The sequence below is a fragment of the Lissotriton vulgaris genome, chromosome 4_1 (genome assembly GCF_964263255.1).
Source record: "Lissotriton vulgaris chromosome 4_1, aLisVul1.2, whole genome shotgun sequence".
Lineage (NCBI taxonomy): Eukaryota > Metazoa > Chordata > Amphibia > Caudata > Salamandridae > Lissotriton > Lissotriton vulgaris.
In genome coordinates, this window is record NC_141691.1 from 519,599,407 (window position 1) to 519,626,575 (window position 27,169).

Genomic DNA, 27,169 nt, shown 5'->3' on the forward strand with positions numbered 1-27,169 from the left:
CTCTTGAATCGCTTAAGCGCAATGTATTCTTCCAGCAAGCTGAATAACGAGATAGGTGAGAGAAGGTGTACCAGCTGTCTGTGCGCCATCAGCAGCCACTAGGTGTCCCTCTTGTGTTTTCCCGGGGATCCTGATTGTGCAGGAATTCATCGGTTCAGTAGCAAGGGGGAGAGGATGGCCTGTGCCTGGAAGTGACAGGCAGTCTGGTGGCATCATGAGGATTAAGTTCCGATTCATATTTGCTGTAGAATAAAATATGTTTTCAGCCCCCATGAGCTTTGTCACTCGGAGAGCAGTGTATGAACTTTTGCTGCACGGCTCTGGGCTCCCTGGTGGTCTAGTGGTTAGGATTCGGCGCTCTCACCGCCGCGGCCTGGGTTCGATTCCCGGTCAGGGAAAAGTCCCTCTTCTGACCTTGAAAGCTTTTCCTTCCCGTAGGTCAGGGCTTCTCAAAATGAAGTTGCTTTTCTGACTCACAATTTGCCTAGCATGACGCAGTATCGCTCAAAATATGATTTTCGCAAGGTTCCTTTAGAGCTGCTTCCCATGGTGGGAGGCAAGGCTCTTGAGCAAGTGAGATCCTGTATTCCGAGGCGCGCTTCCTTTTGTAGGCTTCTGACCCCATGGCCTGTGGCAGGTAGTCCTCCTTTGACTGGGCCGCAGGCTTTGTCTCCAAATGGCGTCCTGGACCCACTGCAACCCACCTGTTTGCTAAAACGGAAGTCTGCCTCTGGGTAAGAAAAAGCTGAGCTGCACGTACGGAAAGCGGCAGAGGCCAGAGGCGGGGAGGGTGTGGCAAGGGCTGCCTGATTTGCATAGTGACCTGTTGCATCTTGGGAATGTACAGGCTTTGGAGCTTAACAGGTACTGCAGGTGTCTGCCTGGCCTGAGAGATGCCTGTCTGGTGCTCCCCTCAGGACACACAGGCCTTCCATTCGAGCATGGAGGGTGAGGGACATGGGTCACCCTCATATACAGGGGTGTGGGCATGGGCAGGATAGGTTGTGGGGGACCCGTCAGGGCATTGCCCGTTCGGAAGGCGAGAGGAGGCGGGGCAGGAAACTCTGCTCAATTTCTTTCCCAGAGGCCTGTGGAGAACCCTTTGCACGTTTGAGCCAGCCGGGCCTGCATCAGCAGATCCTGCTCCACTGGGAAGGGAGAGCCTGTAGGCGTAAATCAAAAAAAGGGGAGAAATCTGCAAATTCTAGCGGCAGACCCATGTTGCCCAGGAAGCAATCCCTTTCTCCTACTCCCTATAGTGGAAAAAGACATAGGAGGTGTATTTCTCTAGGCAGGGGCTCTGTGTAGATGGCACTTCATTGCTCTGGGAAGCATCCATGCTGGTGGAAGAGTAGCAGCAGACTCCACACCTGAGGCTTGAATGGGGACCGTTGGGGAGGGGCAGTGGGAGGCCGAGGAGGGCGGAGGAAAATGCTTTTCAAAAGCATCTGCACGTTCCTACAAACCTGCTGAAAACCCATACCAGGAATGGGGCTCGAACCCATGCAGACAAACGTCCATTGGATCTTAAGTCCAACGCCTTAACCACTCGGCCACCCTGGTGAGACCCAAGGATTTACTTTCTTCAACTCCCTTTTTATGCTTGCTGCTGTAGCACCAGCTGTCCAGCAAGAGGTGATTGCAGAGTTAAAAGGCTTTTGCAGGAGGTTAAAAGTAATTGCTTATAACAAACACACTGTGTGACACCTAACTTTCTCCCACTCAGACCTTACCGTTAATTTTTATATTGGAGTTAGCTTAGTCACAATAAGGGGGTGAGCAAGGCAGGCACACTAGAGCATCTACTCCCTGGTGGTCTAGTGGCTAGGATTCGGCGCTTTCACCGCCGCGGCCCGGGTTCGATTCCCGGTCAGGGAAAAGTCCCTCTTCTGACCTTGAAAGCTTTTCCTTCCCGTAGGTCAGGGCTTCTCAAAATGAAGTTGCTTTTCTGACTCACAATTTGCCTAGCATGACGCAGTATCGCTCAAAATATGATTTTCGCAAGGTTCCTTTAGAGCTGCTTCCCATGGTGGGAGGCAAGGCTCTTGAGCAAGTGAGATCCTGTATTCCGAGGCGCGCTTCCTTTTGTAGGCTTCTGACCCCATGGCCTGTGGCAGGTAGTCCTCCTTTGACTGGGCCGCAGGCTTTGTCTCCAAATGGCGTCCTGGACCCACTGCAACCCACCTGTTTGCTAAAACGGAAGTCTGCCTCTGGGTAAGAAAAAGCTGAGCTGCACGTACGGAAAGCGGCAGAGGCCAGAGGCGGGGAGGGTGTGGCAAGGGCTGCCTGATTTGCATAGTGACCTGTTGCATCTTGGGAATGTACAGGCTTTGGAGCTTAACAGGTACTGCAGGTGTCTGCCTGGCCTGAGAGATGCCTGTCTGGTGCTCCCCTCAGGACACACAGGCCTTCCATTCGAGCATGGAGGGTGAGGGACATGGGTCACCCTCATATACAGGGGTGTGGGCATGGGCAGGATAGGTTGTGGGGGACCCGTCAGGGCATTGCCCGTTCGGAAGGCGAGAGGAGGCGGGGCAGGAAACTCTGCTCAATTTCTTTCCCAGAGGCCTGTGGAGAACCCTTTGCACGTTTGAGCCAGCCGGGCCTGCATCAGCAGATCCTGCTCCACTGGGAAGGGAGAGCCTGTAGGCGTAAATCAAAAAAAGGGGAGAAATCTGCAAATTCTAGCGGCAGACCCATGTTGCCCAGGAAGCAATCAGTTTCTCCTACTCCCTATAGTGGAAAAAGACATAGGAGGTGTATTTCTCTAGGCAGGGGCTCTGTGTAGATGGCACTTCATTGCTCTGGGAAGCATCCATGCTGGTGGAAGAGTAGCAGCAGACTCCACACCTGAGGCTTGAATGGGGACCGTTGGGGAGGGGCAGTGGGAGGCCGAGGAGGGCGGAGGAAAATGCTTTTCAAAAGCATCTGCACGTTCCTACAAACCTGCTGAAAACCCATACCAGGAATGGGGCTCGAGCCCATGCGGACAAACGTCCATTGGATCTTAAGTCCAACGCCTTAACCACTCGGCCACCCTGGTGAGACCCAAGGATTTACTTTCTTCAACTCCCTTTTTATGCTTGCTGCTGTAGCACCAGCTGTCCAGCAAGAGGTGATTGCAGAGTTAAAAGGCTTTTGCAGGAGGTTAAAAGTAATTGCTTATAACAAACACACTGTGTGACACCTAACTTTCTCCCACTCGGACCTTACCGTTAATTTTTATATTGGAGTTAGCTTAGTCACAATAAGGGGGTGAGCAAGGCAGGCACACTAGAGCATCTACTCCCTGGTGGTCTAGTGGCTAGGATTCGGCGCTTTCACCGCCGCGGCCCGGGTTCGATTCCCGGTCAGGGAAGATCCCTCTAAAGCATAGATTGCTTAATTTGTCTGTGTATCTTTTTTAAAAGAAGGTCTTTAAAAAGGCACCCCTCCCAATAGATGAAAGCGGAGGAATGGGGCTTGTTCTCCTGTGCCCCAGGTTGCTTTGCCCCCATTGACCTAAGCCACCTTTGTGCGCACGCAGTCCCCCACCCAGTCAGGTGCTCTATGTTGGCGTGAAGTGCAGTACCAGCTCAACAGAAAGGTAAATTGCTGGAAAACCCTGCTGTGATGCATACATCTACTTTGGAGCACTCTTCTCCTTTGCACTCTTGAATCGCTTAAGCGCAATGTATTCTTCCAGCAAGCTGAATAACGAGATAGGTGAGAGAAGGTGTACCAGCTGTCTGTGCGCCATCAGCAGCCACTAGGTGTCCCTCTTGTGTTTTCCCGGGGATCCTGATTGTGCAGGAATTCATCGGTTCAGTAGCAAGGGGGAGAGGATGGCCTGTGCCTGGAAGTGACAGGCAGTCTGGTGGCATCATGAGGATTAAGTTCCGATTCATATTTGCTGTAGAATAAAATATGTTTTCAGCCCCCATGAGCTTTGTCACTCGGAGAGCAGTGTATGAACTTTTGCTGCACGGCTCTGGGCTCCCTGGTGGTCTAGTGGTTAGGATTCGGCGCTCTCACCGCCGCGGCCTGGGTTCGATTCCCGGTCAGGGAAAAGTCCCTCTTCTGACCTTGAAAGCTTTTCCTTCCCGTAGGTCAGGGCTTCTCAAAATGAAGTTGCTTTTCTGACTCACAATTTGCCTAGCATGACGCAGTATCGCTCAAAATATGATTTTCGCAAGGTTCCTTTAGAGCTGCTTCCCATGGTGGGAGGCAAGGCTCTTGAGCAAGTGAGATCCTGTATTCCGAGGCGCGCTTCCTTTTGTAGGCTTCTGACCCCATGGCCTGTGGCAGGTAGTCCTCCTTTGACTGGGCCGCAGGCTTTGTCTCCAAATGGCGTCCTGGACCCACTGCAACCCACCTGTTTGCTAAAACGGAAGTCTGCCTCTGGGTAAGAAAAAGCTGAGCTGCACGTACGGAAAGCGGCAGAGGCCAGAGGCGGGGAGGGTGTGGCAAGGGCTGCCTGATTTGCATAGTGACCTGTTGCATCTTGGGAATGTACAGGCTTTGGAGCTTAACAGGTACTGCAGGTGTCTGCCTGGCCTGAGAGATGCCTGTCTGGTGCTCCCCTCAGGACACACAGGCCTTCCATTCGAGCATGAAGGGTGAGGGACATGGGTCACCCTCATATACAGGGGTGTGGGCATGGGCAGGATAGGTTGTGGGGGACCCGTCAGGGCATTGCCCGTTTGGAAGCCCGTTCGGAAGGCGAGAGGAGGCGGGGCAGGAAACTCTGCTCAATTTCTTTCCCAGAGGCCTGTGGAGAACCCTTTGCACGTTTGAGCCAGCCGGGTCTGCATCAGCAGATCCTGCTCCACTGGGAAGGGAGAGCCTGTAGGCGTAAATCAAAAAAAGGGGAGAAATCTGCAAATTCTAGCGGCAGACCCATGTTGCCCAGGAAGCAATCCCTTTCTCCTACTCCCTATAGTGGAAAAAGACATAGGAGGTGTATTTCTCTAGGCAGGGGCTCTGTGTAGATGGCACTTCATTGCTCTGGGAAGCATCCATGCTGGTGGAAGAGTAGCAGCAGACTCCACACCTGAGGCTTGAATGGGGACCGTTGGGGAGGGGCAGTGGGAGGCCGAGGAGGGCGGAGGAAAATGCTTTTCAAAAGCATCTGCACGTTCCTACAAACCTGCTGAAAACCCATACCAGGAATGGGGCTCGAGCCCATGCGGACAAACGTCCATTGGATCTTAAGTCCAACGCCTTAACCACTCGGCCACCCTGGTGAGACCCAAGGATTTACTTTCTTCAACTCCCTTTTTATGCTTGCTGCTGTAGCACCAGCTGTCCAGCAAGAGGTGATTGCAGAGTTAAAAGGCTTTTGCAGGAGGTTAAAAGTAATTGCTTATAACAAACACACTGTGTGACACCTAACTTTCTCCCACTCGGACCTTACCGTTAATTTTTATATTGGAGTTAGCTTAGTCACAATAAGGGGGTGAGCAAGGCAGGCACACTAGAGCATCTACTCCCTGGTGGTCTAGTGGCTAGGATTCGGCGCTTTCACCGCCGCGGCCCGGGTTCGATTCCCGGTCAGGGAAAAGTCCCTCTTCTGACCTTGAAAGCTTTTCCTTCCCGTAGGTCAGGGCTTCTCAAAATGAAGTTGCTTTTCTGACTCACAATTTGCCTAGCATGACGCAGTATCGCTCAAAATATGATTTTCGCAAGGTTCCTTTAGAGCTGCTTCCCATGGTGGGAGGCAAGGCTCTTGAGCAAGTGAGATCCTGTATTCCGAGGCGCGCTTCCTTTTGTAGGCTTCTGACCCCATGGCCTGTGGCAGGTAGTCCTCCTTTGACTGGGCCGCAGGCTTTGTCTCCAAATGGCGTCCTGGACCCACTGCAACCCACCTGTTTGCTAAAACGGAAGTCTGCCTCTGGGTAAGAAAAAGCTGAGCTGCACGTACGGAAAGCGGCAGAGGCCAGAGGCGGGGAGGGTGTGGCAAGGGCTGCCTGATTTGCATAGTGACCTGTTGCATCTTGGGAATGTACAGGCTTTGGAGCTTAACAGGTACTGCAGGTGTCTGCCTGGCCTGAGAGATGCCTGTCTGGTGCTCCCCTCAGGACACACAGGCCTTCCATTCGAGCATGGAGGGTGAGGGACATGGGTCACCCTCATATACAGGGGTGTGGGCATGGGCAGGATAGGTTGTGGGGGACCCGTCAGGGCATTGCCCGTTCGGAAGGCGAGAGGAGGCGGGGCAGGAAACTCTGCTCAATTTCTTTCCCAGAGGCCTGTGGAGAACCCTTTGCACGTTTGAGCCAGCCGGGCCTGCATCAGCAGATCCTGCTCCACTGGGAAGGGAGAGCCTGTAGGCGTAAATCAAAAAAAGGGGAGAAATCTGCAAATTCTAGCGGCAGACCCATGTTGCCCAGGAAGCAATCAGTTTCTCCTACTCCCTATAGTGGAAAAAGACATAGGAGGTGTATTTCTCTAGGCAGGGGCTCTGTGTAGATGGCACTTCATTGCTCTGGGAAGCATCCATGCTGGTGGAAGAGTAGCAGCAGACTCCACACCTGAGGCTTGAATGGGGACCGTTGGGGAGGGGCAGTGGGAGGCCGAGGAGGGCGGTGGAAAATGCTTTTCAAAAGCATCTGCACGTTCCTACAACCCTGCTGAAAACCCATACCAGGAATGGGGCTCGAGCCCATGCGGACAAACGTCCATTGGATCTTAAGTCCAACGCCTTAACCACTCGGCCACCCTGGTGAGACCCAAGGATTTACTTTCTTCAACTCCCTTTTTATGCTTGCTGCTGTAGCACCAGCTGTCCAGCAAGAGGTGATTGCAGAGTTAAAAGGCTTTTGCAGGAGGTTAAAAGTAATTGCTTATAACAAACACACTGTGTGACACCTAACTTTCTCCCACTCGGACCTTACCGTTAATTTTTATATTGGAGTTAGCTTAGTCACAATAAGGGGGTGAGCAAGGCAGGCACACTAGAGCATCTACTCCCTGGTGGTCTAGTGGCTAGGATTCGGCGCTTTCACCGCCGCGGCCCGGGTTCGATTCCCGGTCAGGGAAGATCCCTCTAAAGCATAGATTGCTTAATTTGTCTGTGTATCTTTTTTAAAAGAAGGTCTTTAAAAAGGCACCCCTCCCAATAGATGAAAGCGGAGGAATGGGGCTTGTTCTCCTGTGCCCCAGGTTGCTTTGCCCCCATTGACCTAAGCCACCTTTGTGCGCACGCAGTCCCCCACCCAGTCAGGTGCTCTATGTTGGCGTGAAGTGCAGTACCAGCTCAACAGAAAGGTAAATTGCTGGAAAACCCTGCTGTGATGCATACATCTACTTTGGAGCACTCTTCTCCTTTGCACTCTTGAATCGCTTAAGCGCAATGTATTCTTCCAGCAAGCTGAATAACGAGATAGGTGAGAGAAGGTGTACCAGCTGTCTGTGCGCCATCAGCAGCCACTAGGTGTCCCTCTTGTGTTTTCCCGGGGATCCTGATTGTGCAGGAATTCATCGGTTCAGTAGCAAGGGGGAGAGGATGGCCTGTGCCTGGAAGTGACAGGCAGTCTGGTGGCATCATGAGGATTAAGTTCCGATTCATATTTGCTGTAGAATAAAATATGTTTTCAGCCCCCATGAGCTTTGTCACTCGGAGAGCAGTGTATGAACTTTTGCTGCACGGCTCTGGGCTCCCTGGTGGTCTAGTGGTTAGGATTCGGCGCTCTCACCGCCGCGGCCTGGGTTCGATTCCCGGTCAGGGAAAAGTCCCTCTTCTGACCTTGAAAGCTTTTCCTTCCCGTAGGTCAGGGCTTCTCAAAATGAAGTTGCTTTTCTGACTCACAATTTGCCTAGCATGACGCAGTATCGCTCAAAATATGATTTTCGCAAGGTTCCTTTAGAGCTGCTTCCCATGGTGGGAGGCAAGGCTCTTGAGCAAGTGAGATCCTGTATTCCGAGGCGCGCTTCCTTTTGTAGGCTTCTGACCCCATGGCCTGTGGCAGGTAGTCCTCCTTTGACTGGGCCGCAGGCTTTGTCTCCAAATGGCGTCCTGGACCCACTGCAACCCACCTGTTTGCTAAAACGGAAGTCTGCCTCTGGGTAAGAAAAAGCTGAGCTGCACGTACGGAAAGCGGCACAGGCCAGAGGCGGGGAGGGTGTGGCAAGGGCTGCCTGATTTGCATAGTGACCTGTTGCATCTTGGGAATGTACAGGCTTTGGAGCTTAACAGGTACTGCAGGTGTCTGCCTGGCCTGAGAGATGCCTGTCTGGTGCTCCCCTCAGGACACACAGGCCTTCCATTCGAGCATGAAGGGTGAGGGACATGGGTCACCCTCATATACAGGGGTGTGGGCATGGGCAGGATAGGTTGTGGGGGACCCGTCAGGGCATTGCCCGTTTGGAAGCCCGTTCGGAAGGCGAGAGGAGGCGGGGCAGGAAACTCTGCTCAATTTCTTTCCCAGAGGCCTGTGGAGAACCCTTTGCACGTTTGAGCCAGCCGGGTCTGCATCAGCAGATCCTGCTCCACTGGGAAGGGAGAGCCTGTAGGCGTAAATCAAAAAAAGGGGAGAAATCTGCAAATTCTAGCGGCAGACCCATGTTGCCCAGGAAGCAATCCCTTTCTCCTACTCCCTATAGTGGAAAAAGACATAGGAGGTGTATTTCTCTAGGCAGGGGCTCTGTGTAGATGGCACTTCATTCCTCTGGGAAGCATCCATGCTGGTGGAAGAGTAGCAGCAGACTCCACACCTGAGGCTTGAATGGGGACCGTTGGGGAGGGGCAGTGGGAGGCCGAGGAGGGCGGAGGAAAATGCTTTTCAAAAGCATCTGCACGTTCCTACAAACCTGCTGAAAACCCATACCAGGAATGGGGCTCGAGCCCATGCGGACAAACGTCCATTGGATCTTAAGTCCAACGCCTTAACCACTCGGCCACCCTGGTGAGACCCAAGGATTTACTTTCTTCAACTCCCTTTTTATGCTTGCTGCTGTAGCACCAGCTGTCCAGCAAGAGGTGATTGCAGAGTTAAAAGGCTTTTGCAGGAGGTTAAAAGTAATTGCTTATAACAAACACACTGTGTGACACCTAACTTTCTCCCACTCGGACCTTACCGTTAATTTTTATATTGGAGTTAGCTTAGTCACAATAAGGGGGTGAGCAAGGCAGGCACACTAGAGCATCTACTCCCTGGTGGTCTAGTGGCTAGGATTCGGCGCTTTCACCGCCGCGGCCCGGGTTCGATTCCCGGTCAGGGAAAAGTCCCTCTTCTGACCTTGAAAGCTTTTCCTTCCCGTAGGTCAGGGCTTCTCAAAATGAAGTTGCTTTTCTGACTCACAATTTGCCTAGCATGACGCAGTATCGCTCAAAATATGATTTTCGCAAGGTTCCTTTAGAGCTGCTTCCCATGGTGGGAGGCAAGGCTCTTGAGCAAGTGAGATCCTGTATTCCGAGGCGCGCTTCCTTTTGTAGGCTTCTGACCCCATGGCCTGTGGCAGGTAGTCCTCCTTTGACTGGGCCGCAGGCTTTGTCTCCAAATGGCGTCCTGGACCCACTGCAACCCACCTGTTTGCTAAAACGGAAGTCTGCCTCTGGGTAAGAAAAAGCTGAGCTGCACGTACGGAAAGCGGCAGAGGCCAGAGGCGGGGAGGGTGTGGCAAGGGCTGCCTGATTTGCATAGTGACCTGTTGCATCTTGGGAATGTACAGGCTTTGGAGCTTAACAGGTACTGCAGGTGTCTGCCTGGCCTGAGAGATGCCTGTCTGGTGCTCCCCTCAGGACACACAGGCCTTCCATTCGAGCATGGAGGGTGAGGGACATGGGTCACCCTCATATACAGGGGTGTGGGCATGGGCAGGATAGGTTGTGGGGGACCCGTCAGGGCATTGCCCGTTCGGAAGGCGAGAGGAGGCGGGGCAGGAAACTCTGCTCAATTTCTTTCCCAGAGGCCTGTGGAGAACCCTTTGCACGTTTGAGCCAGCCGGGCCTGCATCAGCAGATCCTGCTCCACTGGGAAGGGAGAGCCTGTAGGCGTAAATCAAAAAAAGGGGAGAAATCTGCAAATTCTAGCGGCAGACCCATGTTGCCCAGGAAGCAATCAGTTTCTCCTACTCCCTATAGTGGAAAAAGACATAGGAGGTGTATTTCTCTAGGCAGGGGCTCTGTGTAGATGGCACTTCATTGCTCTGGGAAGCATCCATGCTGGTGGAAGAGTAGCAGCAGACTCCACACCTGAGGCTTGAATGGGGACCGTTGGGGAGGGGCAGTGGGAGGCCGAGGAGGGCGGTGGAAAATGCTTTTCAAAAGCATCTGCACGTTCCTACAACCCTGCTGAAAACCCATACCAGGAATGGGGCTCGAGCCCATGCGGACAAACGTCCATTGGATCTTAAGTCCAACGCCTTAACCACTCGGCCACCCTGGTGAGACCCAAGGATTTACTTTCTTCAACTCCCTTTTTATGCTTGCTGCTGTAGCACCAGCTGTCCAGCAAGAGGTGATTGCAGAGTTAAAAGGCTTTTGCAGGAGGTTAAAAGTAATTGCTTATAACAAACACACTGTGTGACACCTAACTTTCTCCCACTCGGACCTTACCGTTAATTTTTATATTGGAGTTAGCTTAGTCACAATAAGGGGGTGAGCAAGGCAGGCACACTAGAGCATCTACTCCCTGGTGGTCTAGTGGCTAGGATTCGGCGCTTTCACCGCCGCGGCCCGGGTTCGATTCCCGGTCAGGGAAAAGTCCCTCTTCTGACCTTGAAAGCTTTTCCTTCCCGTAGGTCAGGGCTTCTCAAAATGAAGTTGCTTTTCTGACTCACAATTTGCCTAGCATGACGCAGTATCGCTCAAAATATGATTTTCGCAAGGTTCCTTTAGAGCTGCTTCCCATGGTGGGAGGCAAGGCTCTTGAGCAAGTGAGATCCTGTATTCCGAGGCGCGCTTCCTTTTGTAGGCTTCTGACCCCATGGCCTGTGGCAGGTAGTCCTCCTTTGACTGGGCCGCAGGCTTTGTCTCCAAATGGCGTCCTGGACCCACTGCAACCCACCTGTTTGCTAAAACGGAAGTCTGCCTCTGGGTAAGAAAAAGCTGAGCTGCACGTACGGAAAGCGGCAGAGGCCAGAGGCGGGGAGGGTGTGGCAAGGGCTGCCTGATTTGCATAGTGACCTGTTGCATCTTGGGAATGTACAGGCTTTGGAGCTTAACAGGTACTGCAGGTGTCTGCCTGGCCTGAGAGATGCCTGTCTGGTGCTCCCCTCAGGACACACAGGCCTTCCATTCGAGCATGAAGGGTGAGGGACATGGGTCACCCTCATATACAGGGGTGTGGGCATGGGCAGGATAGGTTGTGGGGGACCCGTCAGGGCATTGCCCGTTTGGAAGCCCGTTCAGAAGGCGAGAGGAGGCGGGGCAGGAAACTCTGCTCAATTTCTTTCCCAGAGGCCTGTGGAGAACCCTTTGCACGTTTGAGCCAGCCGGGCCTGCATCAGCAGATCCTGCTCCACTGGGAAGGGAGAGCCTGTAGGCGTAAATCAAAAAAAGGGGAGAAATCTGCAAATTCGAGCGGCAGACCCATGTTGCCCAGGAAGCAATCAGTTTCTCCTACTCCCTATAGTGGAAAAAGACATAGGAGGTGTATTTCTCTAGGCAGGGGCTCTGTGTAGATGGCACTTCATTGCTCTGGGAAGCATCCATGCTGGTGGAAGAGTAGCAGCAGACTCCACACCTGAGGCTTGAATGGGGACCGTTGGGGAGGGGCAGTGGGAGGCCGAGGAGGGCGGAGGAAAATGCTTTTCAAAAGCATCTGCACGTTCCTACAAACCTGCTGAAAACCCATACCAGGAATGGGGCTCGAGCCCATGCGGACAAACGTCCATTGGATCTTAAGTCCAACGCCTTAACCACTCGGCCACCCTGGTGAGACCCAAGGATTTACTTTCTTCAACTCCCTTTTTATGCTTGCTGCTGTAGCACCAGCTGTCCAGCAAGAGGTGATTGCAGAGTTAAAATGCTTTTGCAGGAGGTTAAAAGTAATTGCTTATAACAAACACACTGTGTGACACCTAACTTTCTCCCACTCGGACCTTACCGTTAATTTTTATATTGGAGTTAGCTTAGTCACAATAAGGGGGTGAGCAAGGCAGGCACACTAGAGCATCTACTCCCTGGTGGTCTAGTGGCTAGGATTCGGCGCTTTCACCGCCGCGGCCCGGGTTCGATTCCCGGACAGGGAAGATCCCTCTAAAGCATAGATTGCTTAATTTGTCTGTGTATCTTTTTTAAAAGAAGGTCTTTAAAAAGGCACCCCTCCCAATAGATGAAAGCGGAGGAATGGGGCTTGTTCTCCTGTGCCCCAGGTTGCTTTGCCCCCATTGACCTAAGCCACCTTTGTGCGCACGCAGTCCCCCACCCAGTCAGGTGCTCTATGTTGGCGTGAAGTGCAGTACCAGCTCAACAGAAAGGTAAATTGCTGGAAAACCCTGCTGTGATGCATACATCTACTTTGGAGCACTCTTCTCCTTTGCACTCTTGAATCGCTTAAGCGCAATGTATTCTTCCAGCAAGCTGAATAACGAGATAGGTGAGAGAAGGTGTACCAGCTGTCTGTGCGCCATCAGCAGCCACTAGGTGTCCCTCTTGTGTTTTCCCGGGGATCCTGATTGTGCAGGAATTCATCGGTTCAGTAGCAAGGGGGAGAGGATGGCCTGTGCCTGGAAGTGACAGGCAGTCTGGTGGCATCATGAGGATTAAGTTCCGATTCATATTTGCTGTAGAATAAAATATGTTTTCAGCCCCCATGAGCTTTGTCACTCGGAGAGCAGTGTATGAACTTTTGCTGCACGGCTCTGGGCTCCCTGGTGGTCTAGTGGTTAGGATTCGGCGCTCTCACCGCCGCGGCCTGGGTTCGATTCCCGGTCAGGGAAAAGTCCCTCTTCTGACCTTGAAAGCTTTTCCTTCCCGTAGGTCAGGGCTTCTCAAAATGAAGTTGCTTTTCTGACTCACAATTTGCCTAGCATGACGCAGTATCGCTCAAAATATGATTTTCGCAAGGTTCCTTTAGAGCTGCTTCCCATGGTGGGAGGCAAGGCTCTTGAGCAAGTGAGATCCTGTATTCCGAGGCGCGCTTCCTTTTGTAGGCTTCTGACCCCATGGCCTGTGGCAGGTAGTCCTCCTTTGACTGGGCCGCAGGCTTTGTCTCCAAATGGCGTCCTGGACCCACTGCAACCCACCTGTTTGCTAAAACGGAAGTCTGCCTCTGGGTAAGAAAAAGCTGAGCTGCACGTACGGAAAGCGGCAGAGGCCAGAGGCGGGGAGGGTGTGGCAAGGGCTGCCTGATTTGCATAGTGACCTGTTGCATCTTGGGAATGTACAGGCTTTGGAGCTTAACAGGTACTGCAGGTGTCTGCCTGGCCTGAGAGATGCCTGTCTGGTGCTCCCCTCAGGACACACAGGCCTTCCATTCGAGCATGGAGGGTGAGGGACATGGGTCACCCTCATATACAGGGGTGTGGGCATGGGCAGGATAGGTTGTGGGGGACCCGTCAGGGCATTGCCCGTTCGGAAGGCGAGAGGAGGCGGGGCAGGAAACTCTGCTCAATTTCTTTCCCAGAGGCCTGTGGAGAACCCTTTGCACGTTTGAGCCAGCCGGGCCTGCATCAGCAGATCCTGCTCCACTGGGAAGGGAGAGCCTGTAGGCGTAAATCAAAAAAAGGGGAGAAATCTGCAAATTCTAGCGGCAGACCCATGTTGCCCAGGAAGCAATCCCTTTCTCCTACTCCCTATAGTGGAAAAAGACATAGGAGGTGTATTTCTCTAGGCAGGGGCTCTGTGTAGATGGCACTTCATTGCTCTGGGAAGCATCCATGCTGGTGGAAGAGTAGCAGCAGACTCCACACCTGAGGCTTGAATGGGGACCGTTGGGGAGGGGCAGTGGGAGGCCGAGGAGGGCGGAGGAAAATGCTTTTCAAAAGCATCTGCACGTTCCTACAAACCTGCTGAAAACCCATACCAGGAATGGGGCTCGAACCCATGCGGACAAACGTCCATTGGATCTTAAGTCCAACGCCTTAACCACTCGGCCACCCTGGTGAGACCCAAGGATTTACTTTCTTCAACTCCCTTTTTATGCTTGCTGCTGTAGCACCAGCTGTCCAGCAAGAGGTGATTGCAGAGTTAAAAGGCTTTTGCAGGAGGTTAAAAGTAATTGCTTATAACAAACACACTGTGTGACACCTAACTTTCTCCCACTCAGACCTTACCGTTAATTTTTATATTGGAGTTAGCTTAGTCACAATAAGGGGGTGAGCAAGGCAGGCACACTAGAGCATCTACTCCCTGGTGGTCTAGTGGCTAGGATTCGGCGCTTTCACCGCCGCGGCCCGGGTTCGATTCCCGGTCAGGGAAAAGTCCCTCTTCTGACCTTGAAAGCTTTTCCTTCCCGTAGGTCAGGGCTTCTCAAAATGAAGTTGCTTTTCTGACTCACAATTTGCCTAGCATGACGCAGTATCGCTCAAAATATGATTTTCGCAAGGTTCCTTTAGAGCTGCTTCCCATGGTGGGAGGCAAGGCTCTTGAGCAAGTGAGATCCTGTATTCCGAGGCGCGCTTCCTTTTGTAGGCTTCTGACCCCATGGCCTGTGGCAGGTAGTCCTCCTTTGACTGGGCCGCAGGCTTTGTCTCCAAATGGCGTCCTGGACCCACTGCAACCCACCTGTTTGCTAAAACGGAAGTCTGCCTCTGGGTAAGAAAAAGCTGAGCTGCACGTACGGAAAGCGGCAGAGGCCAGAGGCGGGGAGGGTGTGGCAAGGGCTGCCTGATTTGCATAGTGACCTGTTGCATCTTGGGAATGTACAGGCTTTGGAGCTTAACAGGTACTGCAGGTGTCTGCCTGGCCTGAGAGATGCCTGTCTGGTGCTCCCCTCAGGACACACAGGCCTTCCATTCGAGCATGGAGGGTGAGGGACATGGGTCACCCTCATATACAGGGGTGTGGGCATGGGCAGGATAGGTTGTGGGGGACCCGTCAGGGCATTGCCCGTTCGGAAGGCGAGAGGAGGCGGGGCAGGAAACTCTGCTCAATTTCTTTCCCAGAGGCCTGTGGAGAACCCTTTGCACGTTTGAGCCAGCCGGGCCTGCATCAGCAGATCCTGCTCCACTGGGAAGGGAGAGCCTGTAGGCGTAAATCAAAAAAAGGGGAGAAATCTGCAAATTCTAGCGGCAGACCCATGTTGCCCAGGAAGCAATCAGTTTCTCCTACTCCCTATAGTGGAAAAAGACATAGGAGGTGTATTTCTCTAGGCAGGGGCTCTGTGTAGATGGCACTTCATTGCTCTGGGAAGCATCCATGCTGGTGGAAGAGTAGCAGCAGACTCCACACCTGAGGCTTGAATGGGGACCGTTGGGGAGGGGCAGTGGGAGGCCGAGGAGGGCGGAGGAAAATGCTTTTCAAAAGCATCTGCACGTTCCTACAAACCTGCTGAAAACCCATACCAGGAATGGGGCTCGAGCCCATGCGGACAAACGTCCATTGGATCTTAAGTCCAACGCCTTAACCACTCGGCCACCCTGGTGAGACCCAAGGATTTACTTTCTTCAACTCCCTTTTTATGCTTGCTGCTGTAGCACCAGCTGTCCAGCAAGAGGTGATTGCAGAGTTAAAAGGCTTTTGCAGGAGGTTAAAAGTAATTGCTTATAACAAACACACTGTGTGACACCTAACTTTCTCCCACTCGGACCTTACCGTTAATTTTTATATTGGAGTTAGCTTAGTCACAATAAGGGGGTGAGCAAGGCAGGCACACTAGAGCATCTACTCCCTGGTGGTCTAGTGGCTAGGATTCGGCGCTTTCACCGCCGCGGCCCGGGTTCGATTCCCGGTCAGGGAAGATCCCTCTAAAGCATAGATTGCTTAATTTGTCTGTGTATCTTTTTTAAAAGAAGGTCTTTAAAAAGGCACCCCTCCCAATAGATGAAAGCGGAGGAATGGGGCTTGTTCTCCTGTGCCCCAGGTTGCTTTGCCCCCATTGACCTAAGCCACCTTTGTGCGCACGCAGTCCCCCACCCAGTCAGGTGCTCTATGTTGGCGTGAAGTGCAGTACCAGCTCAACAGAAAGGTAAATTGCTGGAAAACCCTGCTGTGATGCATACATCTACTTTGGAGCACTCTTCTCCTTTGCACTCTTGAATCGCTTAAGCGCAATGTATTCTTCCAGCAAGCTGAATAACGAGATAGGTGAGAGAAGGTGTACCAGCTGTCTGTGCGCCATCAGCAGCCACTAGGTGTCCCTCTTGTGTTTTCCCGGGGATCCTGATTGTGCAGGAATTCATCGGTTCAGTAGCAAGGGGGAGAGGATGGCCTGTGCCTGGAAGTGACAGGCAGTCTGGTGGCATCATGAGGATTAAGTTCCGATTCATATTTGCTGTAGAATAAAATATGTTTTCAGCCCCCATGAGCTTTGTCACTCGGAGAGCAGTGTATGAACTTTTGCTGCACGGCTCTGGGCTCCCTGGTGGTCTAGTGGTTAGGATTCGGCGCTCTCACCGCCGCGGCCTGGGTTCGATTCCCGGTCAGGGAAAAGTCCCTCTTCTGACCTTGAAAGCTTTTCCTTCCCGTAGGTCAGGGCTTCTCAAAATGAAGTTGCTTTTCTGACTCACAATTTGCCTAGCATGACGCAGTATCGCTCAAAATATGATTTTCGCAAGGTTCCTTTAGAGCTGCTTCCCATGGTGGGAGGCAAGGCTCTTGAGCAAGTGAGATCCTGTATTCCGAGGCGCGCTTCCTTTTGTAGGCTTCTGACCCCATGGCCTGTGGCAGGTAGTCCTCCTTTGACTGGGCCGCAGGCTTTGTCTCCAAATGGCGTCCTGGACCCACTGCAACCCACCTGTTTGCTAAAACGGAAGTCTGCCTCTGGGTAAGAAAAAGCTGAGCTGCACGTACGGAAAGCGGCAGAGGCCAGAGGCGGGGAGGGTGTGGCAAGGGCTGCCTGATTTGCATAGTGACCTGTTGCATCTTGGGAATGTACAGGCTTTGGAGCTTAACAGGTACTGCAGGTGTCTGCCTGGCCTGAGAGATGCCTGTCTGGTGCTCCCCTCAGGACACACAGGCCTTCCATTCGAGCATGAAGGGTGAGGGACATGGGTCACCCTCATATACAGGGGTGTGGGCATGGGCAGGATAGGTTGTGGGGGACCCGTCAGGGCATTGCCCGTTTGGAAGCCCGTTCGGAAGGCGAGAGGAGGCGGGGCAGGAAACTCTGCTCAATTTCTTTCCCAGGGGCCTGTGGAGAACCCTTTGCACGTTTGAGCCAGCCGGGTCTGCATCAGCAGATCCTGCTCCACTGGGAAGGGAGAGCCTGTAGGCGTAAATCAAAAAAAGGGGAGAAATCTGCAAATTCTAGCGGCAGACCCATGTTGCCCAGGAAGCAATCCCTTTCTCCTACTCCCTATAGTGGAAAAAGACATAGGAGGTGTATTTCTCTAGGCAGGGGCTCTGTGTAGATGGCACTTCATTGCTCTGGGAAGCATCCATGCTGGTGGAAGAGTAGCAGCAGACTCCACACCTGAGGCTTGAATGGGGACCGTTGGGGAGGGGCAGTGGGAGGCCGAGGAGGGCGGAGGAAAATGCTTTTCAAAAGCATCTGCACGTTCCTACAAACCTGCTGAAAACCCATACCAGGAATGGGGCTCGAGCCCATGCGGACAAACGTCCATTGGATCTTAAGTCCAACGCCTTAACCACTCGGCCACCCTGGTGAGACCCAAGGATTTACTTTCTTCAACTCCCTTTTTATGCTTGCTGCTGTAGCACCAGCTGTCCAGCAAGAGGTGATTGCAGAGTTAAAAGGCTTTTGCAGGAGGTTAAAAGTAATTGCTTATAACAAACACACTGTGTGACACCTAACTTTCTCCCACTCGGACCTTACCGTTAATTTTTATATTGGAGTTAGCTTAGTCACAATAAGGGGGTGAGCAAGGCAGGCACACTAGAGCATCTACTCCCTGGTGGTCTAGTGGCTAGGATTCGGCGCTTTCACCGCCGCGGCCCGGGTTCGATTCCCGGTCAGGGAAAAGTCCCTCTTCTGACCTTGAAAGCTTTTCCTTCCCGTAGGTCAGGGCTTCTCAAAATGAAGTTGCTTTTCTGACTCACAATTTGCCTAGCATGACGCAGTATCGCTCAAAATATGATTTTCGCAAGGTTCCTTTAGAGCTGCTTCCCATGGTGGGAGGCAAGGCTCTTGAGCAAGTGAGATCCTGTATTCCGAGGCGCGCTTCCTTTTGTAGGCTTCTGACCCCATGGCCTGTGGCAGGTAGTCCTCCTTTGACTGGGCCGCAGGCTTTGTCTCCAAATGGCGTCCTGGACCCACTGCAACCCACCTGTTTGCTAAAACGGAAGTCTGCCTCTGGGTAAGAAAAAGCTGAGCTGCACGTACGGAAAGCGGCAGAGGCCAGAGGCGGGGAGGGTGTGGCAAGGGCTGCCTGATTTGCATAGTGACCTGTTGCATCTTGGGAATGTACAGGCTTTGGAGCTTAACAGGTACTGCAGGTGTCTGCCTGGCCTGAGAGATGCCTGTCTGGTGCTCCCCTCAGGACACACAGGCCTTCCATTCGAGCATGGAGGGTGAGGGACATGGGTCACCCTCATATACAGGGGTGTGGGCATGGGCAGGATAGGTTGTGGGGGACCCGTCAGGGCATTGCCCGTTCGGAAGGCGAGAGGAGGCGGGGCAGGAAACTCTGCTCAATTTCTTTCCCAGAGGCCTGTGGAGAACCCTTTGCACGTTTGAGCCAGCCGGGCCTGCATCAGCAGATCCTGCTCCACTGGGAAGGGAGAGCCTGTAGGCGTAAATCAAAAAAAGGGGAGAAATCTGCAAATTCTAGCGGCAGACCCATGTTGCCCAGGAAGCAATCAGTTTCTCCTACTCCCTATAGTGGAAAAAGACATAGGAGGTGTATTTCTCTAGGCAGGGGCTCTGTGTAGATGGCACTTCATTGCTCTGGGAAGCATCCATGCTGGTGGAAGAGTAGCAGCAGACTCCACACCTGAGGCTTGAATGGGGACCGTTGGGGAGGGGCAGTGGGAGGCCGAGGAGGGCGGTGGAAAATGCTTTTCAAAAGCATCTGCACGTTCCTACAACCCTGCTGAAAACCCATACCAGGAATGGGGCTCGAGCCCATGCGGACAAACGTCCATTGGATCTTAAGTCCAACGCCTTAACCACTCGGCCACCCTGGTGAGACCCAAGGATTTACTTTCTTCAACTCCCTTTTTATGCTTGCTGCTGTAGCACCAGCTGTCCAGCAAGAGGTGATTGCAGAGTTAAAAGGCTTTTGCAGGAGGTTAAAAGTAATTGCTTATAACAAACACACTGTGTGACACCTAACTTTCTCCCACTCGGACCTTACCGTTAATTTTTATATTGGAGTTAGCTTAGTCACAATAAGGGGGTGAGCAAGGCAGGCACACTAGAGCATCTACTCCCTGGTGGTCTAGTGGCTAGGATTCGGCGCTTTCACCGCCGCGGCCCGGGTTCGATTCCCGGTCAGGGAAGATCCCTCTAAAGCATAGATTGCTTAATTTGTCTGTGTATCTTTTTTAAAAGAAGGTCTTTAAAAAGGCACCCCTCCCAATAGATGAAAGCGGAGGAATGGGGCTTGTTCTCCTGTGCCCCAGGTTGCTTTGCCCCCATTGACCTAAGCCACCTTTGTGCGCACGCAGTCCCCCACCCAGTCAGGTGCTCTATGTTGGCGTGAAGTGCAGTACCAGCTCAACAGAAAGGTAAATTGCTGGAAAACCCTGCTGTGATGCATACATCTACTTTGGAGCACTCTTCTCCTTTGCACTCTTGAATCGCTTAAGCGCAATGTATTCTTCCAGCAAGCTGAATAACGAGATAGGTGAGAGAAGGTGTACCAGCTGTCTGTGCGCCATCAGCAGCCACTAGGTGTCCCTCTTGTGTTTTCCCGGGGATCCTGATTGTGCAGGAATTCATCGGTTCAGTAGCAAGGGGGAGAGGATGGCCTGTGCCTGGAAGTGACAGGCAGTCTGGTGGCATCATGAGGATTAAGTTCCGATTCATATTTGCTGTAGAATAAAATATGTTTTCAGCCCCCATGAGCTTTGTCACTCGGAGAGCAGTGTATGAACTTTTGCTGCACGGCTCTGGGCTCCCTGGTGGTCTAGTGGTTAGGATTCGGCGCTCTCACCGCCGCGGCCTGGGTTCGATTCCCGGTCAGGGAAAAGTCCCTCTTCTGACCTTGAAAGCTTTTCCTTCCCGTAGGTCAGGGCTTCTCAAAATGAAGTTGCTTTTCTGACTCACAATTTGCCTAGCATGACGCAGTATCGCTCAAAATATGATTTTCGCAAGGTTCCTTTAGAGCTGCTTCCCATGGTGGGAGGCAAGGCTCTTGAGCAAGTGAGATCCTGTATTCCGAGGCGCGCTTCCTTTTGTAGGCTTCTGACCCCATGGCCTGTGGCAGGTAGTCCTCCTTTGACTGGGCCGCAGGCTTTGTCTCCAAATGGCGTCCTGGACCCACTGCAACCCACCTGTTTGCTAAAACGGAAGTCTGCCTCTGGGTAAGAAAAAGCTGAGCTGCACGTACGGAAAGCGGCACAGGCCAGAGGCGGGGAGGGTGTGGCAAGGGCTGCCTGATTTGCATAGTGACCTGTTGCATCTTGGGAATGTACAGGCTTTGGAGCTTAACAGGTACTGCAGGTGTCTGCCTGGCCTGAGAGATGCCTGTCTGGTGCTCCCCTCAGGACACACAGGCCTTCCATTCGAGCATGGAGGGTGAGGGACATGGGTCACCCTCATATACAGGGGTGTGGGCATGGGCAGGATAGGTTGTGGGGGACCCGTCAGGGCATTGCCCGTTCGGAAGGCGAGAGGAGGCGGGGCAGGAAACTCTGCTCAATTTCTTTCCCAGAGGCCTGTGGAGAACCCTTTGCACGTTTGAGCCAGCCGGGCCTGCATCAGCAGATCCTGCTCCACTGGGAAGGGAGAGCCTGTAGGCGTAAATCAAAAAAAGGGGAGAAATCTGCAAATTCTAGCGGCAGACCCATGTTGCCCAGGAAGCAATCAGTTTCTCCTACTCCCTATAGTGGAAAAAGACATAGGAGGTGTATTTCTCTAGGCAGGGGCTCTGTGTAGATGGCACTTCATTGCTCTGGGAAGCATCCATGCTGGTGGAAGAGTAGCAGCAGACTCCACACCTGAGGCTTGAATGGGGACCGTTGGGGAGGGGCAGTGGGAGGCCGAGGAGGGCGGAGGAAAATGCTTTTCAAAAGCATCTGCACGTTCCTACAAACCTGCTGAAAACCCATACCAGGAATGGGGCTCGAGCCCATGCGGACAAACGTCCATTGGATCTTAAGTCCAACGCCTTAACCACTCGGCCACCCTGGTGAGACCCAAGGATTTACTTTCTTCAACTCCCTTTTTATGCTTGCTGCTGTAGCACCAGCTGTCCAGCAAGAGGTGATTGCAGAGTTAAAAGGCTTTTGCAGGAGGTTAAAAGTAATTGCTTATAACAAACACACTGTGTGACACCTAACTTTCTCCCACTCGGACCTTACCGTTAATTTTTATATTGGAGTTAGCTTAGTCACAATAAGGGGGTGAGCAAGGCAGGCACACTAGAGCATCTACTCCCTGGTGGTCTAGTGGCTAGGATTCGGCGCTTTCACCGCCGCGGCCCGGGTTCGATTCCCGGTCAGGGAAGATCCCTCTAAAGCATAGATTGCTTAATTTGTCTGTGTATCTTTTTTAAAAGAAGGTCTTTAAAAAGGCACCCCTCCCAATAGATGAAAGCGGAGGAATGGGGCTTGTTCTCCTGTGCCCCAGGTTGCTTTGCCCCCATTGACCTAAGCCACCTTTGTGCGCACGCAGTCCCCCACCCAGTCAGGTGCTCTATGTTGGCGTGAAGTGCAGTACCAGCTCAACAGAAAGGTAAATTGCTGGAAAACCCTGCTGTGATGCATACATCTACTTTGGAGCACTCTTCTCCTTTGCACTCTTGAATCGCTTAAGCGCAATGTATTCTTCCAGCAAGCTGAATAACGAGATAGGTGAGAGAAGGTGTACCAGCTGTCTGTGCGCCATCAGCAGCCACTAGGTGTCCCTCTTGTGTTTTCCCGGGGATCCTGATTGTGCAGGAATTCATCGGTTCAGTAGCAAGGGGGAGAGGATGGCCTGTGCCTGGAAGTGACAGGCAGTCTGGTGGCATCATGAGGATTAAGTTCCGATTCATATTTGCTGTAGAATAAAATATGTTTTCAGCCCCCATGAGCTTTGTCACTCGGAGAGCAGTGTATGAACTTTTGCTGCACGGCTCTGGGCTCCCTGGTGGTCTAGTGGTTAGGATTCGGCGCTCTCAGCGCCGCGGCCTGGGTTCGATTCCCGGTCAGGGAAAAGTCCCTCTTCTGACCTTGAAAGCTTTTCCTTCCCGTAGGTCAGGGCTTCTCAAAATGAAGTTGCTTTTCTGACTCACAATTTGCCTAGCATGACGCAGTATCGCTCAAAATATGATTTTCGCAAGGTTCCTTTAGAGCTGCTTCCCATGGTGGGAGGCAAGGCTCTTGAGCAAGTGAGATCCTGTATTCCGAGGCGCGCTTCCTTTTGTAGGCTTCTGACCCCATGGCCTGTGGCAGGTAGTCCTCCTTTGACTGGGCCGCAGGCTTTGTCTCCAAATGGCGTCCTGGACCCACTGCAACCCACCTGTTTGCTAAAACGGAAGTCTGCCTCTGGGTAAGAAAAAGCTGAGCTGCACGTACGGAAAGCGGCAGAGGCCAGAGGCGGGGAGGGTGTGGCAAGGGCTGCCTGATTTGCATAGTGACCTGTTGCATCTTGGGAATGTACAGGCTTTGGAGCTTAACAGGTACTGCAGGTGTCTGCCTGGCCTGAGAGATGCCTGTCTGGTGCTCCCCTCAGGACACACAGGCCTTCCATTCGAGCATGAAGGGTGAGGGACATGGGTCACCCTCATATACAGGGGTGTGGGCATGGGCAGGATAGGTTGTGGGGGACCCGTCAGGGCATTGCCCGTTTGGAAGCCCGTTCGGAAGGCGAGAGGAGGCGGGGCAGGAAACTCTGCTCAATTTCTTTCCCAGAGGCCTGTGGAGAACCCTTTGCACGTTTGAGCCAGCCGGGTCTGCATCAGCAGATCCTGCTCCACTGGGAAGGGAGAGCCTGTAGGCGTAAATCAAAAAAAGGGGAGAAATCTGCAAATTCTAGCGGCAGACCCATGTTGCCCAGGAAGCAATCCCTTTCTCCTACTCCCTATAGTGGAAAAAGACATAGGAGGTGTATTTCTCTAGGCAGGGGCTCTGTGTAGATGGCACTTCATTGCTCTGGGAAGCATCCATGCTGGTGGAAGAGTAGCAGCAGACTCCACACCTGAGGCTTGAATGGGGACCGTTGGGGAGGGGCAGTGGGAGGCCGAGGAGGGCGGAGGAAAATGCTTTTCAAAAGCATCTGCACGTTCCTACAAACCTGCTGAAAACCCATACCAGGAATGGGGCTCGAGCCCATGCGGACAAACGTCCATTGGATCTTAAGTCCAACGCCTTAACCACTCGGCCACCCTGGTGAGACCCAAGGATTTACTTTCTTCAACTCCCTTTTTATGCTTGCTGCTGTAGCACCAGCTGTCCAGCAAGAGGTGATTGCAGAGTTAAAAGGCTTTTGCAGGAGGTTAAAAGTAATTGCTTATAACAAACACACTGTGTGACACCTAACTTTCTCCCACTCGGACCTTACCGTTAATTTTTATATTGGAGTTAGCTTAGTCACAATAAGGGGGTGAGCAAGGCAGGCACACTAGAGCATCTACTCCCTGGTGGTCTAGTGGCTAGGATTCGGCGCTTTCACCGCCGCGGCCCGGGTTCGATTCCCGGTCAGGGAAAAGTCCCTCTTCTGACCTTGAAAGCTTTTCCTTCCCGTAGGTCAGGGCTTCTCAAAATGAAGTTGCTTTTCTGACTCACAATTTGCCTAGCATGACGCAGTATCGCTCAAAATATGATTTTCGCAAGGTTCCTTTAGAGCTGCTTCCCATGGTGGGAGGCAAGGCTCTTGAGCAAGTGAGATCCTGTATTCCGAGGCGCGCTTCCTTTTGTAGGCTTCTGACCCCATGGCCTGTGGCAGGTAGTCCTCCTTTGACTGGGCCGCAGGCTTTGTCTCCAAATGGCGTCCTGGACCCACTGCAACCCACCTGTTTGCTAAAACGGAAGTCTGCCTCTGGGTAAGAAAAAGCTGAGCTGCACGTACGGAAAGCGGCAGAGGCCAGAGGCGGGGAGGGTGTGGCAAGGGCTGCCTGATTTGCATAGTGACCTGTTGCATCTTGGGAATGTACAGGCTTTGGAGCTTAACAGGTACTGCAGGTGTCTGCCTGGCCTGAGAGATGCCTGTCTGGTGCTCCCCTCAGGACACACAGGCCTTCCATTCGAGCATGGAGGGTGAGGGACATGGGTCACCCTCATATACAGGGGTGTGGGCATGGGCAGGATAGGTTGTGGGGGACCCGTCAGGGCATTGCCCGTTCGGAAGGCGAGAGGAGGCGGGGCAGGAAACTCTGCTCAATTTCTTTCCCAGAGGCCTGTGGAGAACCCTTTGCACGTTTGAGCCAGCCGGGCCTGCATCAGCAGATCCTGCTCCACTGGGAAGGGAGAGCCTGTAGGCGTAAATCAAAAAAAGGGGAGAAATCTGCAAATTCTAGCGGCAGACCCATGTTGCCCAGGAAGCAATCAGTTTCTCCTACTCCCTATAGTGGAAAAAGACATAGGAGGTGTATTTCTCTAGGCAGGGGCTCTGTGTAGATGGCACTTCATTGCTCTGGGAAGCATCCATGCTGGTGGAAGAGTAGCAGCAGACTCCACACCTGAGGCTTGAATGGGGACCGTTGGGGAGGGGCAGTGGGAGGCCGAGGAGGGCGGTGGAAAATGCTTTTCAAAAGCATCTGCACGTTCCTACAACCCTGCTGAAAACCCATACCAGGAATGGGGCTCGAGCCCATGCGGACAAACGTCCATTGGATCTTAAGTCCAACGCCTTAACCACTCGGCCACCCTGGTGAGACCCAAGGATTTACTTTCTTCAACTCCCTTTTTATGCTTGCTGCTGTAGCACCAGCTGTCCAGCAAGAGGTGATTGCAGAGTTAAAAGGCTTTTGCAGGAGGTTAAAAGTAATTGCTTATAACAAACACACTGTGTGACACCTAACTTTCTCCCACTCGGACCTTACCGTTAATTTTTATATTGGAGTTAGCTTAGTCACAATAAGGGGGTGAGCAAGGCAGGCACACTAGAGCATCTACTCCCTGGTGGTCTAGTGGCTAGGATTCGGCGCTTTCACCGCCGCGGCCCGGGTTCGATTCCCGGTCAGGGAAAAGTCCCTCTTCTGACCTTGAAAGCTTTTCCTTCCCGTAGGTCAGGGCTTCTCAAAATGAAGTTGCTTTTCTGACTCACAATTTGCCTAGCATGACGCAGTATCGCTCAAAATATGATTTTCGCAAGGTTCCTTTAGAGCTGCTTCCCATGGTGGGAGGCAAGGCTCTTGAGCAAGTGAGATCCTGTATTCCGAGGCGCGCTTCCTTTTGTAGGCTTCTGACCCCATGGCCTGTGGCAGGTAGTCCTCCTTTGACTGGGCCGCAGGCTTTGTCTCCAAATGGCGTCCTGGACCCACTGCAACCCACCTGTTTGCTAAAACGGAAGTCTGCCTCTGGGTAAGAAAAAGCTGAGCTGCACGTACGGAAAGCGGCAGAGGCCAGAGGCGGGGAGGGTGTGGCAAGGGCTGCCTGATTTGCATAGTGACCTGTTGCATCTTGGGAATGTACAGGCTTTGGAGCTTAACAGGTACTGCAGGTGTCTGCCTGGCCTGAGAGATGCCTGTCTGGTGCTCCCCTCAGGACACACAGGCCTTCCATTCGAGCATGAAGGGTGAGGGACATGGGTCACCCTCATATACAGGGGTGTGGGCATGGGCAGGATAGGTTGTGGGGGACCCGTCAGGGCATTGCCCGTTTGGAAGCCCGTTCGGAAGGCGAGAGGAGGCGGGGCAGGAAACTCTGCTCAATTTCTTTCCCAGAGGCCTGTGGAGAACCCTTTGCACGTTTGAGCCAGCCGGGCCTGCATCAGCAGATCCTGCTCCACTGGGAAGGGAGAGCCTGTAGGCGTAAATCAAAAAAAGGGGAGAAATCTGCAAATTCGAGCGGCAGACCCATGTTGCCCAGGAAGCAATCAGTTTCTCCTACTCCCTATAGTGGAAAAAGACATAGGAGGTGTATTTCTCTAGGCAGGGGCTCTGTGTAGATGGCACTTCATTGCTCTGGGAAGCATCCATGCTGGTGGAAGAGTAGCAGCAGACTCCACACCTGAGGCTTGAATGGGGACCGTTGGGGAGGGGCAGTGGGAGGCCGAGGAGGGCGGAGGAAAATGCTTTTCAAAAGCATCTGCACGTTCCTACAAACCTGCTGAAAACCCATACCAGGAATGGGGCTCGAGCCCATGCGGACAAACGTCCATTGGATCTTAAGTCCAACGCCTTAACCACTCGGCCACCCTGGTGAGACCCAAGGATTTACTTTCTTCAACTCCCTTTTTATGCTTGCTGCTGTAGCACCAGCTGTCCAGCAAGAGGTGATTGCAGAGTTAAAATGCTTTTGCAGGAGGTTAAAAGTAATTGCTTATAACAAACACACTGTGTGACACCTAACTTTCTCCCACTCGGACCTTACCGTTAATTTTTATATTGGAGTTAGCTTAGTCACAATAAGGGGGTGAGCAAGGCAGGCACACTAGAGCATCTACTCCCTGGTGGTCTAGTGGCTAGGATTCGGCGCTTTCACCGCCGCGGCCCGGGTTCGATTCCCGGTCAGGGAAGATCCCTCTAAAGCATAGATTGCTTAATTTGTCTGTGTATCTTTTTTAAAAGAAGGTCTTTAAAAAGGCACCCCTCCCAATAGATGAAAGCGGAGGAATGGGGCTTGTTCTCCTGTGCCCCAGGTTGCTTTGCCCCCATTGACCTAAGCCACCTTTGTGCGCACGCAGTCCCCCACCCAGTCAGGTGCTCTATGTTGGCGTGAAGTGCAGTACCAGCTCAACAGAAAGGTAAATTGCTGGAAAACCCTGCTGTGATGCATACATCTACTTTGGAGCACTCTTCTCCTTTGCACTCTTGAATCGCTTAAGCGCAATGTATTCTTCCAGCAAGCTGAATAACGAGATAGGTGAGAGAAGGT

At 52.7% G+C, this 27,169-nt stretch overlaps 37 non-coding genes across 37 annotated transcripts; 22 read left to right on the forward strand and 15 right to left on the reverse strand.

Moving 5' to 3' along the window:
* The first annotated feature begins 326 nt into the window (after positions 1-326).
* Positions 327-398, forward strand: TRNAE-CUC (transfer RNA glutamic acid (anticodon CUC)). The gene has a single exon. It is a non-coding gene; the product is annotated as a tRNA-Glu (tRNA).
* A 1,082-nt stretch (positions 399-1,480) lies between these two features.
* Positions 1,481-1,563, reverse strand: TRNAL-UAA (transfer RNA leucine (anticodon UAA)). Its single transcript has one exon. It is a non-coding gene; the product is annotated as a tRNA-Leu (tRNA).
* Positions 1,564-1,806: 243 nt separating this feature from the next.
* On the forward strand, positions 1,807-1,878 carry TRNAE-UUC (transfer RNA glutamic acid (anticodon UUC)). The gene has a single exon. It is a non-coding gene; the product is annotated as a tRNA-Glu (tRNA).
* Positions 1,879-2,960: 1,082 nt separating this feature from the next.
* On the reverse strand, positions 2,961-3,043 carry TRNAL-UAA (transfer RNA leucine (anticodon UAA)). Its single transcript has one exon. It is a non-coding gene; the product is annotated as a tRNA-Leu (tRNA).
* A 243-nt stretch (positions 3,044-3,286) lies between these two features.
* TRNAE-UUC (transfer RNA glutamic acid (anticodon UUC)) lies at positions 3,287-3,358 on the forward strand. The gene has a single exon. It is a non-coding gene; the product is annotated as a tRNA-Glu (tRNA).
* A 618-nt stretch (positions 3,359-3,976) lies between these two features.
* TRNAE-CUC (transfer RNA glutamic acid (anticodon CUC)) lies at positions 3,977-4,048 on the forward strand. The gene has a single exon. It is a non-coding gene; the product is annotated as a tRNA-Glu (tRNA).
* A 1,094-nt stretch (positions 4,049-5,142) lies between these two features.
* On the reverse strand, positions 5,143-5,225 carry TRNAL-UAA (transfer RNA leucine (anticodon UAA)). The gene has a single exon. It is a non-coding gene; the product is annotated as a tRNA-Leu (tRNA).
* Positions 5,226-5,468: 243 nt separating this feature from the next.
* TRNAE-UUC (transfer RNA glutamic acid (anticodon UUC)) lies at positions 5,469-5,540 on the forward strand. The gene has a single exon. It is a non-coding gene; the product is annotated as a tRNA-Glu (tRNA).
* A 1,082-nt stretch (positions 5,541-6,622) lies between these two features.
* On the reverse strand, positions 6,623-6,705 carry TRNAL-UAA (transfer RNA leucine (anticodon UAA)). The gene has a single exon. It is a non-coding gene; the product is annotated as a tRNA-Leu (tRNA).
* A 243-nt stretch (positions 6,706-6,948) lies between these two features.
* On the forward strand, positions 6,949-7,020 carry TRNAE-UUC (transfer RNA glutamic acid (anticodon UUC)). The gene has a single exon. It is a non-coding gene; the product is annotated as a tRNA-Glu (tRNA).
* Positions 7,021-7,638: 618 nt separating this feature from the next.
* Positions 7,639-7,710, forward strand: TRNAE-CUC (transfer RNA glutamic acid (anticodon CUC)). Its single transcript has one exon. It is a non-coding gene; the product is annotated as a tRNA-Glu (tRNA).
* Positions 7,711-8,804: 1,094 nt separating this feature from the next.
* TRNAL-UAA (transfer RNA leucine (anticodon UAA)) lies at positions 8,805-8,887 on the reverse strand. Its single transcript has one exon. It is a non-coding gene; the product is annotated as a tRNA-Leu (tRNA).
* Positions 8,888-9,130: 243 nt separating this feature from the next.
* On the forward strand, positions 9,131-9,202 carry TRNAE-UUC (transfer RNA glutamic acid (anticodon UUC)). Its single transcript has one exon. It is a non-coding gene; the product is annotated as a tRNA-Glu (tRNA).
* Positions 9,203-10,284: 1,082 nt separating this feature from the next.
* Positions 10,285-10,367, reverse strand: TRNAL-UAA (transfer RNA leucine (anticodon UAA)). The gene has a single exon. It is a non-coding gene; the product is annotated as a tRNA-Leu (tRNA).
* A 243-nt stretch (positions 10,368-10,610) lies between these two features.
* TRNAE-UUC (transfer RNA glutamic acid (anticodon UUC)) lies at positions 10,611-10,682 on the forward strand. The gene has a single exon. It is a non-coding gene; the product is annotated as a tRNA-Glu (tRNA).
* Positions 10,683-11,776: 1,094 nt separating this feature from the next.
* TRNAL-UAA (transfer RNA leucine (anticodon UAA)) lies at positions 11,777-11,859 on the reverse strand. Its single transcript has one exon. It is a non-coding gene; the product is annotated as a tRNA-Leu (tRNA).
* A 243-nt stretch (positions 11,860-12,102) lies between these two features.
* On the forward strand, positions 12,103-12,174 carry TRNAE-UUC (transfer RNA glutamic acid (anticodon UUC)). Its single transcript has one exon. It is a non-coding gene; the product is annotated as a tRNA-Glu (tRNA).
* Positions 12,175-12,792: 618 nt separating this feature from the next.
* TRNAE-CUC (transfer RNA glutamic acid (anticodon CUC)) lies at positions 12,793-12,864 on the forward strand. Its single transcript has one exon. It is a non-coding gene; the product is annotated as a tRNA-Glu (tRNA).
* A 1,082-nt stretch (positions 12,865-13,946) lies between these two features.
* TRNAL-UAA (transfer RNA leucine (anticodon UAA)) lies at positions 13,947-14,029 on the reverse strand. Its single transcript has one exon. It is a non-coding gene; the product is annotated as a tRNA-Leu (tRNA).
* Positions 14,030-14,272: 243 nt separating this feature from the next.
* TRNAE-UUC (transfer RNA glutamic acid (anticodon UUC)) lies at positions 14,273-14,344 on the forward strand. Its single transcript has one exon. It is a non-coding gene; the product is annotated as a tRNA-Glu (tRNA).
* A 1,082-nt stretch (positions 14,345-15,426) lies between these two features.
* TRNAL-UAA (transfer RNA leucine (anticodon UAA)) lies at positions 15,427-15,509 on the reverse strand. Its single transcript has one exon. It is a non-coding gene; the product is annotated as a tRNA-Leu (tRNA).
* A 243-nt stretch (positions 15,510-15,752) lies between these two features.
* Positions 15,753-15,824, forward strand: TRNAE-UUC (transfer RNA glutamic acid (anticodon UUC)). The gene has a single exon. It is a non-coding gene; the product is annotated as a tRNA-Glu (tRNA).
* Positions 15,825-16,442: 618 nt separating this feature from the next.
* Positions 16,443-16,514, forward strand: TRNAE-CUC (transfer RNA glutamic acid (anticodon CUC)). Its single transcript has one exon. It is a non-coding gene; the product is annotated as a tRNA-Glu (tRNA).
* Positions 16,515-17,608: 1,094 nt separating this feature from the next.
* Positions 17,609-17,691, reverse strand: TRNAL-UAA (transfer RNA leucine (anticodon UAA)). Its single transcript has one exon. It is a non-coding gene; the product is annotated as a tRNA-Leu (tRNA).
* Positions 17,692-17,934: 243 nt separating this feature from the next.
* On the forward strand, positions 17,935-18,006 carry TRNAE-UUC (transfer RNA glutamic acid (anticodon UUC)). The gene has a single exon. It is a non-coding gene; the product is annotated as a tRNA-Glu (tRNA).
* Positions 18,007-19,088: 1,082 nt separating this feature from the next.
* On the reverse strand, positions 19,089-19,171 carry TRNAL-UAA (transfer RNA leucine (anticodon UAA)). Its single transcript has one exon. It is a non-coding gene; the product is annotated as a tRNA-Leu (tRNA).
* Positions 19,172-19,414: 243 nt separating this feature from the next.
* Positions 19,415-19,486, forward strand: TRNAE-UUC (transfer RNA glutamic acid (anticodon UUC)). Its single transcript has one exon. It is a non-coding gene; the product is annotated as a tRNA-Glu (tRNA).
* Positions 19,487-20,104: 618 nt separating this feature from the next.
* Positions 20,105-20,176, forward strand: TRNAE-CUC (transfer RNA glutamic acid (anticodon CUC)). The gene has a single exon. It is a non-coding gene; the product is annotated as a tRNA-Glu (tRNA).
* A 1,082-nt stretch (positions 20,177-21,258) lies between these two features.
* Positions 21,259-21,341, reverse strand: TRNAL-UAA (transfer RNA leucine (anticodon UAA)). Its single transcript has one exon. It is a non-coding gene; the product is annotated as a tRNA-Leu (tRNA).
* Positions 21,342-21,584: 243 nt separating this feature from the next.
* TRNAE-UUC (transfer RNA glutamic acid (anticodon UUC)) lies at positions 21,585-21,656 on the forward strand. The gene has a single exon. It is a non-coding gene; the product is annotated as a tRNA-Glu (tRNA).
* A 618-nt stretch (positions 21,657-22,274) lies between these two features.
* On the forward strand, positions 22,275-22,346 carry TRNAE-CUC (transfer RNA glutamic acid (anticodon CUC)). The gene has a single exon. It is a non-coding gene; the product is annotated as a tRNA-Glu (tRNA).
* A 1,094-nt stretch (positions 22,347-23,440) lies between these two features.
* On the reverse strand, positions 23,441-23,523 carry TRNAL-UAA (transfer RNA leucine (anticodon UAA)). The gene has a single exon. It is a non-coding gene; the product is annotated as a tRNA-Leu (tRNA).
* A 243-nt stretch (positions 23,524-23,766) lies between these two features.
* TRNAE-UUC (transfer RNA glutamic acid (anticodon UUC)) lies at positions 23,767-23,838 on the forward strand. Its single transcript has one exon. It is a non-coding gene; the product is annotated as a tRNA-Glu (tRNA).
* A 1,082-nt stretch (positions 23,839-24,920) lies between these two features.
* On the reverse strand, positions 24,921-25,003 carry TRNAL-UAA (transfer RNA leucine (anticodon UAA)). Its single transcript has one exon. It is a non-coding gene; the product is annotated as a tRNA-Leu (tRNA).
* Positions 25,004-25,246: 243 nt separating this feature from the next.
* On the forward strand, positions 25,247-25,318 carry TRNAE-UUC (transfer RNA glutamic acid (anticodon UUC)). Its single transcript has one exon. It is a non-coding gene; the product is annotated as a tRNA-Glu (tRNA).
* Positions 25,319-26,412: 1,094 nt separating this feature from the next.
* On the reverse strand, positions 26,413-26,495 carry TRNAL-UAA (transfer RNA leucine (anticodon UAA)). Its single transcript has one exon. It is a non-coding gene; the product is annotated as a tRNA-Leu (tRNA).
* A 243-nt stretch (positions 26,496-26,738) lies between these two features.
* TRNAE-UUC (transfer RNA glutamic acid (anticodon UUC)) lies at positions 26,739-26,810 on the forward strand. Its single transcript has one exon. It is a non-coding gene; the product is annotated as a tRNA-Glu (tRNA).
* Positions 26,811-27,169: the final 359 nt, after the last annotated feature.